This window comes from Mytilus trossulus, chromosome 3, assembly GCF_036588685.1.
Source record: "Mytilus trossulus isolate FHL-02 chromosome 3, PNRI_Mtr1.1.1.hap1, whole genome shotgun sequence".
In the NCBI taxonomy this organism is placed as follows: Eukaryota; Metazoa; Mollusca; class Bivalvia; order Mytilida; family Mytilidae; genus Mytilus; species Mytilus trossulus.
Window position 1 is genome coordinate 36,266,024 of NC_086375.1, and position 21,840 is coordinate 36,287,863.

At 33.2% G+C, this 21,840-nt stretch overlaps 1 pseudogene; it reads right to left on the reverse strand.

Annotated features, from left to right (window-relative positions):
* Positions 1–349: 349 nt before the first annotated feature.
* Positions 350–21,840, reverse strand: part of LOC134710736 (apolipophorins-like) — a 28,090-nt pseudogene continuing 6,599 nt past the window's right edge.

A 21,840-nucleotide genomic window follows, 5' to 3' on the forward strand; every position in this document is an offset into this window, starting at 1 on the left:
TCCTTTTTTTAACCATGTAAAAATTTTCTTAATGTTAAAAATTTTAATTTTACTTTTTACATATCCTTTTAGTTTTTTTTCCCGACATTATTTGACGAGTTTCTGTTTTTATAATTATTGAAGCACTCTAAAATTATTATTGGGAATTAATGTTTACATAACATTTCATTGGGACAATGGACACAAATGGATGTCGGGTATACGCGTAAAAGACGACACCCTAAAAGCACAAGAAAAACCAACAAGACAATTAGAAATTAATATACGATCTCAATCTACAATACATGATAATAAATGGTCTGTCAAACCTTGATCCATGTAAAATTGAAAAGAGTAAACAGATACTGTATTCAATGCTTAAAATTGTTTTATTTCATTATAAGTTTCACAACAATATCCAAAATATAAATTAAAGTTAGTAATCACAGTTTGCTTTTTCATGGTAATTCAGAGTAGGAAATGTTTATTCAACATCTATCTTGAACCTGCCATGCGTTTCCTAGAGCGGAAGCGTCGGATGTAATTTGTTTGTTTGGCATGATCATATCATCGAAACGTTCATGGTTCAGAGTACCAAGAAGTCCTCCTGTTTTACCAAAGTACCACTTGCTCAAATCAATGTCGACCATATTAACAGTTGGGTCGGATTTAACTTGGAATCCACGTCCCTCAATGACCACCTTACCATCTTCAGAGAAAACTGCAAATTCTGATGATCTGTAAGGTAGATCCATAACTACACCGTCGACGCTGACCTACAAGAGAGAACGTATGAAACGGTGAATTCCTTTGTTATGTTACAAAATACAATAATGTACATGCAAATGGTAAATGTCTAATTCAGTCATACAGACATGCAAAGTCAACCTGAAAGCCATTTTATTATCTTTTCACTTCTCATACATGAATCACATGTTTAACATTCGCAATTGAGTTTTGCAAAGCATATCCATGATATATATTTGTAGATATACACATAATGTTTGATATTTATGTACACATTCAATATGTAAATATTCCTGTAGAGAACTATATTTACCTTTCCATTTGGTGATAATTGAACATTTTGTTGGTGAGAAGTCAATATTAACTTCTTCTTTTGTCTGCCCAAATAGTTCATGATGATACTGAAGTTGCCGTCCACAAAATCTCGTGCAAGAACGTAGCTACATCGACCACTGAAGTCAAATTCTTGGCCATCGAAAGTTGTAAAGTGTCGGCCATGTACTTTTGCACTTGCTGTAGAAAATAAAATCAAACATCAAATTATTCTCTTTTTATACCATTTAGAAAATATACAATATAATAAAAAAAAACTTATACTTGTAGTTTTATGCTACAATATTTTTGTGTGTTCAGTATGAAACATAAATAAAATACTACATTCTAAAAAGAAAACTTAACACATCAGGACTAAAAAACGAAATGAAAAACATGGTTCCCAAAACGCTGCTTGTCTTGATTTAAATTATATCTACTCTTAATTCAATTGTTTATAAGCAAGACACAAAGAAATATAATAAAATGCTTGCAGTTATGTATTTTTTCTCTTGCAATACACTATTTTATTTTACTCAATTATAGATATTTCTTCTATTGAAACAACAAATAAATACATTAAATAAACATGGCAACAAATACAATTTAGACTGGAAATGAGTAATTCGGCAACAAATACAATTTAGACTGGAAATAAGTAATTCGTCAAAGATACAGCAACCCGACCAAAGACGGAAAAACAGTTGAAGGCCAACAAGGGGAAATGATATCATCATCAAATTTCAAACGAAATGAAATAAAGATACATATATACATGCAACCACACATACAAAAATGTTTCGTAAAAGTTCTTATGTGACCATTAGATAAAGCCATTGTGTAATGGAAATATTTTATTTCCAAGGATTAACAGTGATAAGATGTTACAAATTTTGTTCTTATTCAAAAAGGATATTTACATGCATTATCATTACATCCTTGTTTTACTTCATGTTACTTGAAATAAATCAATCGAAATTCTCAATACAAAAAAGCGATGATTTTATGTTTACAAACCTGTCCAGGACATGTGTGGTATGTAATCCTCCACAGATCCAAGGAAATTTACTTTTGGAGTTGGAATGCTCATATCTGGAATGTATTGTCTCAAAGAAATGTCTTTTAGTGAGCTGAGAGTGTGTACATCAACGGGAAGGTACAAATCTACTTCAATATCTCCATTTAGTAAATCGTATTTAATAACTTTGGATTTGAGTACATTTCCGAAAATCTCTTTTAAAACAGACATCTCCTTTGTGGCATCTTTTTTCAATTCATCAAATATTTTGTCAACTAGTGCATTTACGTTTTCTTCAAATTCCCAGTATTTGTATGCAGATGATCCCTTGAAAAGAATATGAAAATCTTATTTTACTTTTAAATATCATATGCATAAACGTTGTAACATATTATACGTTTTTATATTACATATCTTTTTCAGTTTTTCATTTTTGCTTTAGTAATTCATTTCATTGATACTAACACTATTTCCAGTTTGATTTCATATCGGGTCTACTCAAAATATGTATATATCTTTTGAAACATATTCTAAAAATCAGCCTTACAAATCGATAAACACAAGTTTATACCTACCATGTTGTACATTGGTGTTGGCAACGAGTTTACAAGTCTTTGGTTGATACTCTCTCTGATGTTATATATGCTTGATGTATACTGGTTGGCAACGTTAGACCATTGTTCATTTATTTTAATATTTTTAAGCTGATCCATATAAGAGTTATATTTTGATTTTAAATTGACAACAGTTTGGTGATTTCCAACAGAATTTTGGTAATCTGAAAATATTAGATTTTGTATAAATATTAATATATATAAGCAAACAATGTAGAAATATCATGTTTGTACTTTCTTTATAAAAACTAATATTTATGTGAATGTATATTGATACTTTTTGTTGTTGAGGATCAGCTACGTCTAAACAATGTGAAGCTTTTATGATCAAAGAAGCAAGGCTGATAACGCAGTACGCCACTCCCAGATTGTGTCTGCCTGAATCTAGGTATCTATTTTAAAATTTTGAAATTATTTTACTTGAAGGAATTGATCTCTTTAATGACAGCTGTCATTCCTTGTGCCGATTCGGCTTTACTTAAGGACCATAACGTGATTAATAGATTTACAATTTCCGAATATTTTTGTCATCAAGTCTCACTAAAGACATAAATTGTCAATCTGTGTATCTGATGTAAGGAATTTATGCAGTTTATTGTTTGAATGATTTAAACTTCTATATACAGCAATACTTAATACAATTTCCGTGTTATTTGTTTCTTTATTTAGTTTGTAATTGTCCTGAATGTATTTCAATGAACATCAGTATTCAAAGGATAATATTTACCAAGTATTCTCTGATAAGAATTTGTTGAAATGCTGTTCAACTGGCCACCCATGCTTATATAAGTATCTTTTGAGTAGGCATCCAGTCTCTGAAACATAAAGATAACAGTGTAAAATAAAACTTCTGACAATCTGCAGGTAAACCAAATAATTTTTATAGATAGTCGTATTTGCGACATTTTCGAGTAAACAAATATTTCATATCAATTGAACACAGACACTGTGTTTAAAAAGTTACATAAAAGTTAGTGACACATTCCAAATAGTTATAATAAGGAGTGTACACGTGTTACGCTTTACCCTCGTAGCTCTCGAAGGGTGCTCCGAACAATTGAGAGATCACGTAATACATATGTTGACAATTATTCTGGTTGTTCTTAAATGCAGTTAGGAATCAACTGGAGTATGAATAAATTTTAAAGTATTTATTCTTAATTGTGATCAGTGAAGGTTTTTCAAATAACATAATGACGGGCGGGCATCATTGAAGAGAAATTTTCGTGCATTAAATTTTATACCGTTAAAAATAATAACCTGTTGTAGTTGTTCAAGACTGGTCATATATTCATCAACTGTGTGTTTGACTGGGCATCTCCCCCAAGCTTCATTTAAGTCTTCCGATAATTCCCTGAAAAAAATAAAAAAAACAAATATGTTGTAACACATGTGGCAGTTTTCTAGCAAATAAAGTTCATATGTTTTCTTCTCTTCTCTCGCTGTTGTTGATACTTTAAAGTTTTGGCACAAGATAAAAAATAAAATAACTTTTTAAAGTGAGATATTAAAATTTTACCGGAAAGATTTTAAAAGAAACGTACCCGATTCTGTTCATGGTTGTATCAACTGAATTACAAATGTCTTGAAGGTAAAAGGCATTTTTTTTTTTCAATGTTCTGAGTTCAGACAGTTTATCATTGATGGCATCAGCATAGGACTTGATTTCTTCTGTATAGGCAGCTTGGAATAATCGTCTCTTATATGATATTTCTTTGTTTATTTCACCAGAAGACTCTTCAACGGCCATAGCAGATCGTATTCCATATTCTTCTATTCTTTTTGTTATTTCAGCCTGAAATTTGAATGAGCTATGTGAAGTTTGGCAATTCTGTAAACGTTTCAATGCATTCAATTATTACATTTAAATTAGATTTTTTGCCATATTATGATGGTTAAAACGGCATTAACAGAAACAAACCCGAAACGAATGATGTGTATTTGAATACTGAAATTGAATACTATGAAAAAAAAATCCCCTTTATAGAAAAAATTGTTTCTAATTTCATTCTGGTGTGGTTTTGGGTCGCTCCTTCTTTTCTTGTTAACATCATTTAATTTTTATCTGTCTTTTTCTGTTTTTAGGTTGGTTATGTTTTTCTTTTTTAATTTTATGTTTTATGTTTACCCTTGGTATTTATTTGGTCTTATTTCTATAAGATATAAACTACCCTTGGGATGATTTATAAGACATTTGCTCTTTTTTTTTATTCCTCTTCGCTATCTGTATATGACTGATAAATCTCGAAATTGTTGAAAAAGTTACCAATATACCTTGAGATCACTGATAATTGATGGACGCCAGTGAACACGTGTATGCAGAATCTTTGAAGATTTTAATCGAAGATTTAGCAAGCTGTCTACTGTTTTCTTCTGATTTACATTTCTGAAGAGTTCTGCAGATATTCCTTTCTCGTCTGAGAATTTAGCATTCACATGAAGTGTTTTATCTGGGTTTTCTGAAAATACACAGAAAAAGATAGTGAGATTGAATGATTTTTCTGTTTTAACGAATATAATTATCACGTTTAAAAGTTCAACTTAAAAAATATTTTATTAACAATATTCTACTATTATCTATCCATTTTGTAACTCTTGGGTTTTTTTTTTGTTTTTCTTTTGCCTTAATTATGGTATTATTATTTGATAAGGATTACTTACTGATATCGTAGTTCATGTTAAAATCCAGACTCCCATCATTAGGATCAACTGTCAGCTCTGTATTGATTGGTTTGGTATCATCATAAAGATTTTTGATTGTCAGTTTGAAAGGTGACGTCTCAACACGGGCATCTATTTTCATTGTTTTGATTGGAGAACGAACCTGCGGAATAAAAGTCAAAGTAAAAATGCTGGTCAACGTTTCACTTTGATAAATTCGTTTATAGTATATACCAATAGACTTTCAGTAAGATGTTTCACTTTATAAACGGAATCACAAACTCATAAGAAAAAAAATGTAAGTTTTATTGATTAGCACTTCATTTAAGCCAAAACATATTTATAAACAAATTTATTAACAAAATATTAGAAAAAAAAAATCTTTCATTATTCAAACAGTATAGAAGAAAATGAACATAAAAATATTCACATAATAATATATTTCTTGTGTCTTAGTAAGTCAATACCTGTATATTGAGTTGACGTTTGAGTTTATCAATCTCGGTTATTAAGGCGATGTTCTTTGTTTGACGTCTTGCAGTCAGGTATTGAATATCAAAATCAGCTGAGAGTTTGTCGTTAGATTTTCCGAAAACTGCTTTTGTTTGGATGTCCACTGTAGTATATGGATGACTGATACCAAGTAAGAACTTGTAATTCTCCCCACGACCTGATACATCTACTAATTTTGAACTCAAGGTAAAAGTTTTACGAGAATCTTTTGAGTATCTGAATGCAGTACGGCCATCATAAATAACGTTTCCACTTCCAATCAACATTTTGTAATCTAGTTGAAGGTCCTTAAAAATAACAAGGACACTACTATTAAACTGTATGCATGAGAGAATATTTTTTTAACTATAAATGTTTTTTAAAGGATTTTTCTGTGCCTTGGAAAATATTTAATGTTGGTTTGTACCTAGAATATTTGTGCTGTAAGACTGTTGTGTAAATAGGAAATATTCATATAACTTATAATATAGATAATTTTATTACTTATATCATTAGATTAACTACAGTGCAATAGATACTGAGATGAAATCTTTAGTTGAAACACACGAAAATATTCTCTATGAATCATTTGTATTTCAAAAGCCATTTGATACTACCTAATTGAAAAACGTGTATTTTGATAACTTTAATTAATTAATTTCTTTATTCTAATAATAAATTTATTTTAATTACCTTGCCAAGACTTGGCATTTCTAAACCTAGTGTTAGTTCATCTCCATCAGATCTGGTCTTAATTACTACTCTTTTGTTTTGGTCTCTTTCTGCATCCCACGAGAAATCAAATACTTGACTGCTTAGTCCATATCCTGATGATACGGTTGACAATACAACTGTCCTAGATGGTAGTTGTAGAGTGTATTTTGCTTGTCCGTTCTTTTCAAATATTGTTTCTATTCCATGTGTTCTGCTATCATCTTTCTCTATAAATAGAACCATTTTGGACGATTCATCAGGACGGAGATACGATGCTCCAATGCTGTAAGAATTAGATCCACATGCACCTCGATAGCTTACAATCTGTTTTCTGTCGGACCAATCTGAATTGAATTTAACATCCATTCTGCAACTTCTGTCTCTACCTTGCTTGTTCCATTTTAAAAGCATGTATGTTTCTGAGGTAAACAGCTTATTTAATTCAAACCTCAGCTGTCTTGGTTCATTGATATTAATTATCAGTGTTATTTCCTTTCTTTCCTCATTATCAAACTCGAAATCAACATCGTACAATGTTTCTTGGTTGATTTTCATATGTGTTGCTACTATCAAATGCTTTGCTTTGCTAAGCCTGTCGTATTTTATATATCCATCAGCTGTTCGGAGTGATTCCCAAGGGGTAGACACTGATAGTGAACAGTCTGTCTTTGTGAGAGATGCATCTATTGTTATTCCGTTGCGCTCAGTCAAAAATGCTTCGATGTGCGATTTTAGTTCTTCAAATTTGTGGTCATTTTTAATGGATATCCGTAGATTTCGCAAATTATATAATCCAGTTTTAAGCGTAAGGGATCCATCTAACTCATCGAATCTCTGGCCAGTAAGGCTTGCATCAAATTCAATATCAGATAAGTATGATGTCTGTATATTAAGTGCAGCATTGTATGGTTTTCTTGAGGCAGATGCTTTAATTTGTGTTTTCTCGTATCCTTTGATTGGCGTATCAAGATTTATGTTGATTGAGGATGGAGTTTTTTCCATGGCAATAGTTATCTTTTTCTCTCCAATTGCAGCATTTCCGGATAGTGAGTAGGTGTCATCTTTCATTTTCATGTCTGCATTGACGGAATATCTGTTTTGTGGTGTATTCAATGAAATATCGACAATTTCTTGTGTTATCTTGAGATTTCCGTTAATAAGAGGCCTATTTTCATTGAGCGCCAAAGATGCAGATGAAGTGAGACTGTCTGCTTTGAAATCATGACGATATCTACCTTCAAGTTTTCTGTCGGGTGCATATTGAAGACTTCCGGTTGTTGTGAAAGACTTCACAGATCCAGTTTGTTCAATCTTGATATTCACAACTCTTAGTTTCTCAAACGGTGTTTGTAAGCTTAGTGTACCCTCGATAGATGGAAGGTGTTTAAAGGATGCATCGGCTTTGATTGTCATGTCGGCATGTGTTGCCTCAATGTTTGTTTTAAAACTAGAAATGGAACCATCATGTGAAAATCTAAGCTGAGACGATTTTACATTTCCAGATAAAGTGGTTTTAAGTGTTGTATCGAAAACTATTGACATCTCTCCTAGTCTTACGGTGGTTATTTCTTCAATTCCATTCATGTCACCAATGGATGCCTTTACTGTTGTTCCGAAGGATTTCGGATTTCCATTTACGTCATATTCTATTTTGATGTCTTCTAGAATAGGTGTTGATAGCAGCATGTTCCCTTTGAATACTTCTGAGGACCATTCATGGTTGACTTCTCCTCTCACTTTTTCTTTTCCGTAGCTAACGGAAGATACGTATCTGAATGCATGCAGACCTCCATTTCCGTTTATAATCACCTCGAAATCTTCAGTTAGTGGTGTTTTTATACACAGTTCGATTTTTAAACCATTTGATGTATCAATTTTGCCATTAAGTTGAGTTCTATGTTTTCCAATTTTCGTAACTGCCTTTCCAGAAATGAGAGATTGCACGTTTGAAAATTGAAGTAGAGCTGTATTTCTTTCATATCCAGAAAACGGTGTCTCCAACGTAATATCAAGTCCACTAGAAATATCAAAATTAGTTTTTGAGTTGATTTCTTTGTCATTTAGGGTTAATTTGATATTTGAACGGAAGTTTTTCAAAGTACCTCTGAACTCGTGAGAAACTGATGCTTTCATGTTTCTGATAGGTGATTGTATGTCAATCTCTATTTCTAAACCATTTGGTAAATCTAGATTGAAATTTGATAAAAGTTCATGTTTTTCTTCACCATATTGAATCCCAGCCTTAGTTTTCAAGTTTTCAATTGTTCCATCGAAGGAAACTTCTATCTGAATATCCTTAGATATTGGGGATTGGAGGACCACATTTGCAGATACTTTTGAGGTAGTGTCCATATTGACAGTTAAAGCAGATAGTTTATCATTGTATCGAACTTCACCAGATACGTGGAATTGTTTTAATGTGCCAGTACGTTTAAGTGTCGAAATAATTTCGTGTTGTTTACTTCCGCTGTAGGTTGCACTAGCTTGTGATCTGAGCTCGGATGAAGTGCCTTGATGGTCAAGGAAGATTTCCATATCATCAGTGAATGGTGTTGACATACGTGCCTCTAATTCAATTCCACTAGTAAAGTCGGTTTTAGCTGAAGTGGTGAATTTCTTTCCGTTATATGTAGCATCTCCTGATAACTGGAATTTCTGTAGTTTACCAGACCCTCCAAATGTTATGACGGCCTCATGTTGTTTAGATCCGCTATATGAAATATCAGCTTGTGACTTAAAATTACTAGCAGAGCCCTTATGGTCAATTATAATTTCTATGTCGTTGGTAAATGGAGTTTTCAAAGTACCCTTTGTCTTAATACCGTCTGTGTAGTCAAATTGTAGTTCTGATGACACTTTCTTGGTATTATAAGATGCTTCGCCGAAAGTTCTGAAATTTATCATGTCTCCATTATGCTCAAATGCAACATAAACCTCATGTTCTTTCTTTCCGCTGATGGTTATTTCTCCCTTCGTATTAAAGTTCAACAATTCCCCTCTATGGTCTACTTCCAATTCAATATCTTTTGTGTATGGACTTTTTATTTCAATCCTGCCTTTTCTTCCTGTAGATTTTTCTAATGTTGCTTCTACTGATGCTACCTTAGTATTGTATGACAATTCTACAAATACTCTCTTTTTACCATTCTGGAGTACAATATTGGCTTCATGCTGTTTTCTACCATTGTAACCGATCTCTCCGTGACTGATGAAATTATGTAGAGTCCCTTGGTGAGAGAATGAAACTGTTATATCATCAGTGAAAGGCGTTCGTAAAGTTACTGTTCCCTCTGGATCGTTCAATATATCCAAATTCACATCATTCGAAATTGTTTTTCTGTTGTAAGTAAGTGATCCCGATGACTGGAATTTTTTTAATTCGCCTTCAAATTTGAAATCTGTAATAATTTCATACATTTTAGAGCCTCCATACGTCACATCAAATTGATTGTTAAAATCAACCAATTGACCATTGTGTGAAAATGATGCACGAAGGGGTTTGGTCAGAGGAGTGTTCAATGAAACTGTTGATTTGACTCCATTTGTACTATCAAATAATACTGATCCAGTAACTCTCTTTGTATTGTAAACAAAATTGGAGCTGGTAGAAAATTTCTTAAGTGATCCATCGTGACTAAAGGTAGCAGAAATGTCATGTTGTTTGCGACCACTGTATGTGAGAGCAGCCTGCGTTTTAAAGTTCAAAGGTTGTCCACTGTGGCCGAATGAAAGAACGATATCTTCTGTGAAAGGTGTCTTTACTATTGCTTTTCCTTCAATATTCAAGTTTGATTCAAGACTGACTTGGACAGATGCTGTTTTTGTGTTGTATGTGATATCAGCAGAAGTTGTAAATGCTTTCAGTACACCAGTATGTTTGAAGTTAACAAGGACTGCATGTTGTTGGGCACCACTGTATGTAAGCCCAGCCTGAGTTTTAAAGTTCAAAGGATGTCCATTGTGACCGAAAGACAGAACAATGTCATCCATGAAAGGTGTTTTTAGAGTTGCTTTTCCTTCAATGTTCACATTTGAGTCGAAACTAACTTGCACAGCTGATTTCTTTGTGTTGTATGTCACATCAGCAGAGGTTGTAAATGCTTTCAGTGGGCCAGCATGATGAAAGTTAGCAAGAACTGCATGTTGTTTGGTACCACTGTATGTTAATTCAGCTTGTGTTTGGAAGTGATATGTGTTTCCTTGTTCATTGTTGTTGTTGAACATAAGTGAAATTGATACTGGTTCACTTATTGGCGTTTCAATGTGTCCAGTTGCTTCAATCCTTTCTTGTATTCCTTTTGGTGCGCTGAACGAAAATTTTCCCGAAACCTTTTTCTTATTGTATGCACCGTCAAAATTTGTTCTCCCTGCTTTGATTGAGCCTTCAGCATTGAAAGAAATTTCAAGTTCGTGTTGTTTCTGTCCACTGTAAGTAAGCTGAGATACGGATGTAAAGTCCACCAGTTTTCCTGCGGTCTCAGTACTTATGACTACATCACGTGAAAAGGGAGATTTCAAGAAGCCGTTTATTCTAATATCTCTTAACACATCCACTGATACCTGGGCAGACCCTGTCTTGTAACCGTAACTCAATTCACCATTTGATACGAACCGTCTTAGTTCTCCTTCATGGTTTACCTTAAGAGTGATATCTTCAGAGTATGGCGTTTTTATGAATGCCCTTACATTCAGACCTCCAGAAGTTCTCAGTGTTAGCTGTCCTTCTGATCTCTTTCCATTTTGCACATATTCACCTGAACATTCAAAATCTCTCAACTGTCCAGAATGTTTAAATGACATTTCTGCACTATGGAACATTTCATATGGAGTAGTAAGTGTGGTTCTTCCTTGAATTCCATTGTTAGTTGAAAATTTTGCTATTCCACTGATCTTTTGGGAATTGATGTCTATATCTGCTGTGCTCTCGAAGTCATTTAGTTGTCCTTTATGGTTAATAGTGAGTTCTCCTGATCTTAAAATATCGAATGGTGTTTTCATGTTCAGTCGAACTGAAAAGTCTTCGTCAGTACTAAGATTAAGATCTGCTTGAGCTGATTTTTTTCCATATGCCCCTTTGATGTTTGAAACGCATCGTCGAAGGTTCCCGCTGTGTTCAAATGATACTGACATGTCAGGTGTAAATGAGGATATAAAGGTAGCTTTTCCGTTCAATTTTGGTTCATTTTGATACGAAATTCTGCTATTTAAAATATCTTTTCTTCCATATGTCAATGAAACTTGGTTGGTGAGGGATGTCTCAAAACTATGCGATAACGACATCCTAACAGGTTCATATTGTGGAGTAATAAGGGTAAGTTTTCCTTCAATTGGACCAAGACTAGAGAATGAAACGTCAAATTGACTTCTTTTTTTCTGGAGGAGAGTTTCTAGTCGTGAGGCAAAATTATTGGAAGTTCCAGAGTGTGAAAGTTTGGCTGTCATTTCTTCATATTCCTGGAATGGCGTCTTTATATCAACAGAAACAGTTAATCGGTCATTTGTGCTGACTAATGTATCTAGTGTTATAGTTTTAGAATCAGAGTAAGTTATTTCTGCTTGAGTACGGAAGTTACTAAGTGGACCATCATGACTGAGTAACGCCTTAAGATTGCCATAATTTTTCACCGGTGTTTGAAGAGTTGCAGATAGAATCAATGGTTGAGATGCAAATTGCAAGTCACCAATAATGTCTTTTTTGTTCTTTGAAACTTCCAGATGACATTTAAAGTTAGAAAGTTGACCGTTATGTGTAAAGGCGGCTCTCATCTTTTCATATCCGTCATGAGGTGTGTTGACAGTAAGCTCTGTTACTAGTTTTGGATCAACCGTTGATTTAACATTAGCACCCCAAACTTGTTTCCCGATTTTCAATTCCGACTGACATTTGAAGTCCCGTAAATTCCCGTCGTGTGTTACAAAAACGGACATTTTTCTGATGCTCTTGAACGGTGTGGATATTGAAACGTCTGCCTTCAGATTTGTTATAAAGTTGAATGTCAGGTCTCCTTCAATTTCCTCCTTCTTTCCCCATCCAATCTTTGCTTTTGTCTTGAAACTTGTACTTTTGCCTTTGTGTACAAAGAGAACTGTGATATCATCCATGATCGGAGATGCAACCTTTAATGTTCCTTTCATTCTTTTGGCATTTGTCATTTCTATGTCTACATTGATTGGCTTATTCTTCCCGTATTTTATGAGAATGTTAGAATTAATGCTTTTTCTATTTCCACTGTGAGAGAAGGAAGCAATGGCATCTTCAACAAGAGATGACTTCATAGTGAAGGAACCTTGGAGACTATTTCCATTATGGTAACTGATATCCAGTTGATGTTTGCCATTTTTGTCATACTGTAAGTAAGCCCCAGATACGAATTGATTCCATGTTCCTTTGTGGCTCAAAGTAGCCGTTACTGGATGGTAATTAGGAAGACGTATTGTGACTGCAGCTTGGTAGTTTTTGTTGTATTCAACAGCAAGCTCAGCATAGTAAGTTTTTCCTTCTGGATACTCCATCTCAACTTTCGTAATGCATCCTTTGACGGTAGGTTCGTGTGTTATACCGGCTGTTAAACGTTGTAATTTTTCAAAAGGAGTTGCAATACTGACATCAGCACTTAGCCTTTGTCCATCTAAAAGGGTTCTTGATGTCAATGATACGATCTTTCCTGGTAAGTATTCAACCTTGATATCGGTTCTCGATTTGTCATTCTCAGGGCGGTTTGAGAAGGTTATTTCACTGGCTGGAAGTTGTTGGTATTGAGTTTCGAGTCTTACATTACCAGACACACCACCAATTCTGTTAAATGTAGACTTGAGTTGAATTCTTCTTACAATTGGTTGTAGTTCAAAGCTGGCAGAGGAGGTCATTGCCTTCGTATTTCCTTTAAATTCCATCTCTGTTCTAAGTCTTCTAAATGATTCAAATGGTGTAGATAATGTAACCAAAACATATTTCTGAGATCCGGTTTTCAATCGTCCTTCTATTGCAACCATTTGTTCACCTTTCAGTAAGAGATTCCCGGTAGCAATGAGTTCACCATTTTCAGTTTTAAGATGACCTTCACTTGTAAAAAGGTTTTTGCTATTGTGGCTCATCGAGAGAATGGTGTCCATGGAACTGTCTCTATGTAAATGACTAACCATAAGTTGTCCTTTTCCAAATGGAGTTGTGGAGGTCAATGTATACTGAACGGATGCTTCTTTCCATGCAATATTATGTCTGCCCTTAATGTTAAAACCATAATGCTCTCCATTAATGTTGGTTGTGATGACTGTTGTAATATCGTTGAGTGTATTACTGTGTTGCCATGTAGAATCGTATCGGCTTGTTGGTGAAGAAAGAGATATTTTACCGCTCTGCTGGATCATAAGACCTGCTCTATCATGTGTGAGTTTACCTTTGTATCTGTATTCATTTCCATTGATATTTAGAACGAGGCTGTTTTCGTTAGTTGTATCCTTACTTTGATGACTAAAGTCTAAAGATACGGTTTGGATGGATCGAATGTTAGATTTGACACCAGCATGTCCCAAGTATATGTTGTTTTCTTTCTTTGCAGATGCATCAACCCGTATAGAATTCTTGTTTACCTGAACAGTTACAAGGGATTTCAAGGAGTCTTTAGCATCATGGGAAATTTCTAGGGACGAGGTTTCAAATTCATTAAATGGTGTCTTGATGTTTAGAGATCCTTGTAATTGACGAATGCTCACTGGTTTTTTCAGGGAAAAGGCAGCCGATATTTGGTTATCTGGTTTCCAGTTGACATCAAAGTTTGTTTTATATTCGCTTGGGTCTGACAAATGGTTCATGCCAAGTTTAACATATCTTAATCCTTTTGATGCAGTATGTACTGTTAAGCTGCCATCGATTTTGACTTGATCGTTACCATTTTTCTGTTTCAAAGATGCGTCAACAGATAGTTGTTCTTTTCCGTCAGATTTTATGTCAAAATGTGCATTTTCGTTTTTGCGATTGATGTTGATTTTGTTATTTTGCAGTGGACTTCTGAATACAAGGCTTGCATCAATATCTTGAATGTTGTTGTATGTGATTTGAGTGTCAACAAATATTTGTTTGTCCTTGTCTGCATTAGCATCCCATTGAATGTCCAAATGTCCAACATAGATCGGTCCCTTCTTCTTTGCTTCAAATTCACCTTTGACTTTTCTTGAAGGCACAGAAACATCACCAGAAAGTCGTAAAAGTGCTGCTTTTTTGTATTGAGAACCAAATTCTACCGAATAGTCATTATTTAGTCGAGATTTGACACGGAAGTTTCTTGGATCTAGGTTGAGCAGTGCTTCAAGATGGACTGGCTTCTGTCCGGACATACTTATATCAGAGCTTACGTCATACTCTTCATCAGAAAGTTTAAGATCACTTACAACTTTTGTTTTGTGTCCAGCAATGTTTGAAATCAACTCATTGGTATATCTCCTTTTGTTCTTCTGTTCAAAATTGTTAGCAATAGAAAAGTCTTTATCATTCCATTTCAGACTTACATCCCCAGTTAAGGATGTAAATTTTTTGGACTTGTTCTTCATTACCAATGCAGCAGATACTGATTGCTTCTTGCCGTATGATAACCCAAAATTAGAATTAATACTCTTTGGATTGTGAGAATGCTTTCCTTTCAGTTTAAGATCTAATCCCTGAAAACAGCAATATGATAATGTCATTATTTCTAAACTTTCTCATACTATCTTTAAATGTTGAAAGCACGTGGTTTTCAATTATTCCACCATTATCAGAATTTAAAAAAATGTATATATACAATGTTATGTAACATATCGATTATCAAATAATTTCAATCCAGTAAACTCATGTATAATGAGTAACTCGCATTTAAAAGTATGGTCCCGTTAGTCCTTTTGGTCTTGGAGGTCCTGCGCTTTACCAATACATTTTTTTTCTTCATATTTACATAACCGCTATCAGTGAGGCATGACTCTGATTTGTTAACCGGTAAGTATTTAAAGTGTACTTTAAAAGTGTCAGGAAACTGTAATTACGTTGTTGTCAATTGTAACTGCTGTCTCTCATAACCGTTTTTTTGTTGTTTTTTTTCTTAAATTAAACAGTTTTCATTTTTTATTTTCACGCTTTGTCCTGTCAGTTGCTAAATATAGACTCTGATGAATAGTTGTTGCATTTGTAATCATATCGCATCTCCTTATTTTACATTGATATAATATTTTCCATAAAGCATTGCCCTCTTTATTTTTAGACCAGCATATACTTAAATGAATGTATACTATCTTAATCAAAAAGAATGATAATGGCGAGAAAAAAATAAACATCTTATGGTATATATGTTATGGTTTTCTTACCAGAGCCAGATGTCTAATATCACCAGTTATATCTAATTCAGATTTCTTCCATCCCAGTTCGTGACGTACTAATGATGTAACAAAGATACGCTTGTTTTCATCCTTTGGTTTTGCACCATATCTAAGGTCAAAGTTCACTTTTGTCAATCTAGCTTTGTTGTTCATGTCTGTGCTGATAACAACATTGTAGTTATCATTCTTTTTGAAAGTTAAAGATCTGTTAATATAGAAAACAATATCATTCCATCTTTTTTTCTTCAACTTTTATTATTGCATTCCTAGAATTGGGTTCTGAGTACCACTGACTGACTATACATCATTTACTAATTGCAGTTTTGATGTAAAACATATAATTATGTATCTCCACCCAAACTTAAACTATAGTTGAAAGGGGCTTTATATTTGCACTCAGTATGTCTGTCTGTCCATTTGTGATTGAAATTTACAAGACATATATAGCTTGTTGAATATTATGTGTTAATTAAACCTTATAGTTTTACTGTGAAGCATATTAATATATTAATTGATAATTGTCAAAATTTTAACAAACATTTCGGAGAGACTCACTACATTATCCGAATATTCAGCGATATCAGAGATTTCTCATTCGGATAGAATCAGTTACATGGAAGCTAAATAAAATGTACCACTAAAAATGTAAACTTTCATAGCATTTCTATATGTATACATACCCTTTGCCAGCCAATGACCAGACACTCTTGGTGAAACCATAATTGATTTTACTGTTGACTGTTATTTTGTCCCTGCTGATTCTTGGAATAACGTAATCAAGATTAACTCTGGTAATTACAGCGGTTTTCTGCAGTACAATATTTGAAGTTCCTTTTGCTCTTAGAAGTGGAGTTCTGATGTCAACTTTTGACTGATACCTGGCGTTTGATTTCCTTAAAGTTCTCGTTAGTTTTGCTAAAACAGAAATTAAAAAATTCTATGTCAACTACTTCTCTATGGGATAGCTACACTATTTACAATAGTTATTTGCTACGATTTCTGGGGCTCTTATATTGCACTAAACATTGTATTTAAAAGATTGATTAAAAATATAAGAAGATATATGCTTTATGTAATTGAGACTTTATTTATATTGGTTTAAGTTTTGACTTTAATAGATTATAAAAAAAACTTACTAAACACTTTTACGGTTTTATCCAAAAGCCTGTCAAGTGTTATGTCCACCAAAATAAGAGAACCACTTTTATATTCCATTGATCCTCCAAGGGCTGTGACTTCCTCCTTTGGTGTACGGATGGACAAATAAGGCATTAACTTTGTTGCTTTCTTTGTTTGTGTATTCTGCAATCTGCTTTCAAAACTATAATCCTTCCCAGGTTCAAAGGAGATGGATGTTTTTATAGAAGACATTGCTTTCTTTGAAATCAGGTTTACTGTAAAATACATATCAATTTATTCTAATATAACGTTAGTAGTGTTCTATGTTATATTTATTCACTTTTATTTTCCATAAGTCATTGATATTATAGCTACTTTGACCCGAACTTGATACATTATATATTGAACAATTTAAAGTTTGATTATTGCATTAACTTCAATTTTACAACAGTTGAGGTATAACTGCACACATAATGTTTGGCCATAATATATATTTACATTTAACCCATAACCTACCTTTTGACTGAATGGGTTGCTTAGATAGCCCCTTTACGGTCAATTCACCATTGAAACTTTTGCCGACAACATACTCTACAGAACTGCTGAGTCTGATATTTTCCATATTTGGTATGATGATTTCAATGTATGGATTGTAAGTATAAAGCTGTCCTTTCCTTGTTCTGATCCATTCTCCAGTCACAGAGTATTCATCTTTGTCGTCGATAACAATTCTTCCAGCCACTTGTTTCTGTTGATTATCACCAACCAATGCTCCTAAACATTTCAATCTTATTTAATGTTTGGTTTGATTTCGTAAATATTCATATTACTTGTGTAAAAAATAATGACATTTAGGAATATTTCGTCGATATTTATATTACTAAAATACATAGAAAAGCAGACACATATACTTCTATTCTTAGCACAATGGTCCACAATTAATTTATACATACTGTATAATAGTATGAAACTTCTAGTTTAAATTATAAAATTGTGAGCTGTCTTTTCACGTTATGCGAATGAAAGCGAGTTATGACTACATAGTGCAAATCTTTTCATATATATCTTTTAGAAAAATCAGTAATCAGTTTTTATATAACAGTTCTTCAAAATAGAATAAATATCTTTACATTGAAGGAAATATTTTAAGCACAAAATTTAAGCAGAAATTAAAACGGTTGATGTCTTTGCTATAATGTCATTTATTCACCTCTGACTGAAACTCTCTTCCATGGTGAGATCATGCTTATTTCAAGCAGAGGGTCAGAACGAACAAGACAATCAAAACTCAATTCACGGTCTACCTTAGAACCTGGGGTGCTAAAGGCTACTCTAGCTCTGGCCTCTTGTTTATCCTGTAATAAAACGTAGAAGTTATATAGTGTATTTAATCATTACATCAGTTCCATTTATGCACTTGACACAACTAAAAACAAAATATTTGCGTTTTGATTCATGTATTGTTCACTTGAAGGTTTGAGTCAGACATTCAGTATTAAAATGATAACAATTTAAGTAAATGTCTCAGACAGACCAGAGCAATGGAAGAAACTCTTCATGCTTTTCAGTTGTTTCTTTGAAGTTTTTAATTAAACCATTTGTTTGCCGAATTTTTTAATGTGTTTGATTTCCTCGTTTGATACTGCCTCATTAGGTATAATTACCTCAATTGAATTAAAGAGATAGATCAGTTTTCAAAAGCTCAGGTCTTATTTTCAGTATTGTTATTGCATTACCTTTACAAATTTGTATTCCATGTTGTAACTTTCATGTGTGTCACGTTTTAGAAGAGTGAGTCCAGCACTAACTGGTCCTGTCATTGGAAAGTATGGAGCATCGGCTACCAATGATGCGTTTGGATACTGAAGTTCAGCACAGAGTTCCAGTCCGGTAATCTTGGCAAGTTTGTCTCCAGAACATACTTTCTTAGTCTGTCTGTTAGCAGTAATCATTTTCTGTTCTCTCTCGGATTCACGATGGACAGTGAAGAAAGCAGTCCTGTTGATAATAGTCACTTTCTTTAAATTATTATATTTTGAGTTGCATTCCCAACTTATACCTATTACATCGGGTATCTTTGATGACTATTTATATAAATTTAAGACAAGCACTCTAAGACTATTACTTATTTACAATTCCATAATTGATAACCTAACAATTATTTGTTTTAACAAAGTATTTAATTTCCATTGTTGTATTTAGAAATAAGAAAAACAATAATGGAATGTTTTCAAAACTATAAGTTATCATAAAATATTGAAAATATTACATACTTGACATTGAAAACTTTCATTTTTTCAAATGGTGTTTTGATCTGTGCACTTAGTACTTTTCCATTTTTCAGTTCTACGTGTCCTTCGAAGGAAGAGGAGGAATGCATAGTGGAAACCATCTTCATTCCACTTTTTGTTACAAAGGCATCTACGCTCATCATACTGTTGATCTGGACAGCGCCACTGTGGAAACATTGAAATATCAGCGTTTAGGATCTTCGACTTAAAAAAGTAAAATCACAAAAATACTGGACCTTAAAGGAAAATGCACCATCACTGAATAATATACTTTACTAAAATGAAATAAATCTAACGAAGACTGATTATTTTGTATAAATAAGAAAGTATTGTCAAACAATAGTTATTGAAAAATACATACTAAAATTGAGCATGGAAGTGGGGAATGTGTCAAAAAGACAACAACCCGACAACAAAACAACAAACAACAGCAGAAGGTCACCAACAGGTCTTATATCAATATACTATATTAGACTACATAAGCACAACAAAAATTATGTTGGAGGTGGTTATGTTATAGATAATGCATATTTTAAGGTTTTTCTTGTCGGAGAACACACCGAAGGGTGTCAGGATTAATCAAATGAAAGACCGACCGGAGGGAGGTCTTTCTTTGATCAATCCTGACACCCCGAGGTGTGTTCTACGACAAGAAAAACCTTATAATATGCATTATCTGACTTATATACCGTCAACAAATATTAATTTTATAAAGATTTGTAAAATTTAGTATCCTTTTTTAACCGACAACACTAAAGTGGGATATTCCTTTCTAATGCGTTCAAGTTTTAATACGCCCTGCGGCTCATTTAAAATGTGAAATAAAACTCACTAAATAATTAAGATATAAACCTTTCAAAAATTGTTATCCATACACAATAAAAATATTACTGTAACTGCATGAAGTAAGACACAAATGTATTGTTATCATCCGATAACGGTGTATGACAAATACAAGACACATTGTAAGTTATTTATTTTACCACTTAGCTTATGGAAAAGGGGGAGGGGTATGGTTTTTTTCTATTTGTTATGTTTTTTCTATCGCGGAAAAGTTGTTATTCATTTAATCATTTTACTTGAATCGAATGAAAAATTCAGAAAGATTGCCTTTCGAATAGCAAATCATTTTATTAAAAGGTAATCAGGATACAATTATATACCCTCCGCACCCGACCCTTTCATGATTTACGTTAATGTGATTCAATAGAATATAAGATTAATTTATTAGTTGATCATTTGAGTAAAAGGTATACAGAAATTTTAAAAAGATAAGAACTGACACGAAGACGAATAATTTATATTAATACATGTAGGTCACAGTATGATTTCCTATTCAGTGTGTATCGTTTTGAACATGCATGAAATATTTGCCACTGGACGTTAAGCAAGCAACCAAAAATCAATCAACCTATTCAGTTTGACTCAATAAGATTTTCAAAATCTTACACACGAATATGTTAAATCTGGATTAATTTTATGAAAGTCTACATTAAAATATATCTGACCTGTATGATAATGTTTCTTTATTATAGCGATAAATCAACAAAACTTCAAGTTATTTGTTTCTTAAATTAAATTGCGGGTAAAAAATTACGGTTTCTTTTACATCTATCATCGGTTGTACTTTAGAAAATAAGTTCCAAATCGGCAACAAAAAACTATTAGACGAATAAAATTTTGAAGTAAACCATAGATTGCATGTTTACATGTATCAAGGAAAATAATAACCTTACACAGGTCATTATTTTATGCCTTGCAGCATATACCATTGAAACATGGTATTGTCCGGGTTGATTCTGAAAAAAAGAATGACCTGACGTTCTGAAAGAAAATAACTCCATATAGGTATATCAGGTAGATTTTTTTGGTTATAATATACTTTTAATTGCTCTTAAATATTTGTTGACTTCAAGTGTTCACATTGAGATTAACTGTCCGCATAAGCAACACGTTCCAATAGATATTACCAACTGGTTGTGTTTAGTACCGTACAAAATGTTTCCCATTTAACCAAGTTATTTTATTTGATTTCGTCTGCAGATTGTTACCAATCTTTTAATATTCTGGTAATACTTTACTTACCTTGGTTTCATATATCCATCCAAAGAAAGACTTGGTGATCTGTCTGTTATTTTTGTCAAATCTATTTTGCCAGAGGCACGTAGATCAACGGTAGCTGATCCATCAATGGTCAAATTTAATGGGAAGCCAGCCATTGTTGGAATGATGATACTGCTATCCAAGAATACGTAGCTCTGTGTGAAGGAGTATTCTTGTTTCTTGGCAAGAGCCGTAAGAATGTCCAGAATATTTATTGATTTACCATCAGTGATATCACTTAGTCCGGTGAATCTTGTAAACAGTAGCTCATTTCCAAAAACTCTCATGTACAGATCTCCTTTTAATGAGTCAGATTCTGTGTCAAACTACAATAGCAAATTGATCTTAAGTAATAAGGTAAAAAAAACTTAGTTGGTCTCTTATGGTAAGTTGTCTCATACCACATCGTCTTCTTTATACTAAATTGATACAAGTCATATCATAC